Source organism: Belonocnema kinseyi, chromosome 1 (genome assembly GCF_010883055.1).
Source record: "Belonocnema kinseyi isolate 2016_QV_RU_SX_M_011 chromosome 1, B_treatae_v1, whole genome shotgun sequence".
NCBI lineage: Eukaryota > Metazoa > Arthropoda > Insecta > Hymenoptera > Cynipidae > Belonocnema > Belonocnema kinseyi.
The window spans coordinates 100,214,080-100,214,669 of record NC_046657.1 but is presented as its reverse complement, the minus strand read 5'-3'; positions in this window follow the sequence as shown (position 1 = coordinate 100,214,669).

The following is a 590-nucleotide window of genomic DNA, read 5'->3' as shown; positions in this document are numbered from 1 at the left end:
GAGTAGGGGGCGCCATGTTTCTATCAACTAATATTTCTAATGCATTGTGACTCTCTATTTCTCTCTTGATATTTTTAAGTATTTAGTATTTGCCGACTTAGTATCGGCTATTTGGTCGACTTGTTCGACGGGTGAAGATTGCAGGGTCAAAGTAGTTGGTGGGTGCAATTTTCAGGTTGAGAGGCATGGGGGGATCGGGCAATTTTCGCCGGGAGCGCTGTCTACAATTAGTTCCTCGAACTATACACGTGCCGCATCTAGGCTTATAATATCTTTGATAAGGCTGTATTCTGAAAATGAAGCAATTTTAACGTTAAAATTCAAGTTCCTAAACTGAAGGCCTAAAAATTTGCAAATCTTACAATTACTGTTATGTAAATTGTATTGGTATCTGAAAAGAGTATAAATAGTTCTTAAATTAGTTTTTAAATTTTCTGCAGTTTACCTTTTTTACATACCTAGGTGTCAAAAAAGCCTACCCAATTTTTTCAAATTTAATCACTTATTTTCTGAGAGAGAAAATCACCCCTGTTTACCTGTCACTGAAATGGATTAGAAAAAAATGGCCAAGACCCAAGAATAAAAATTGG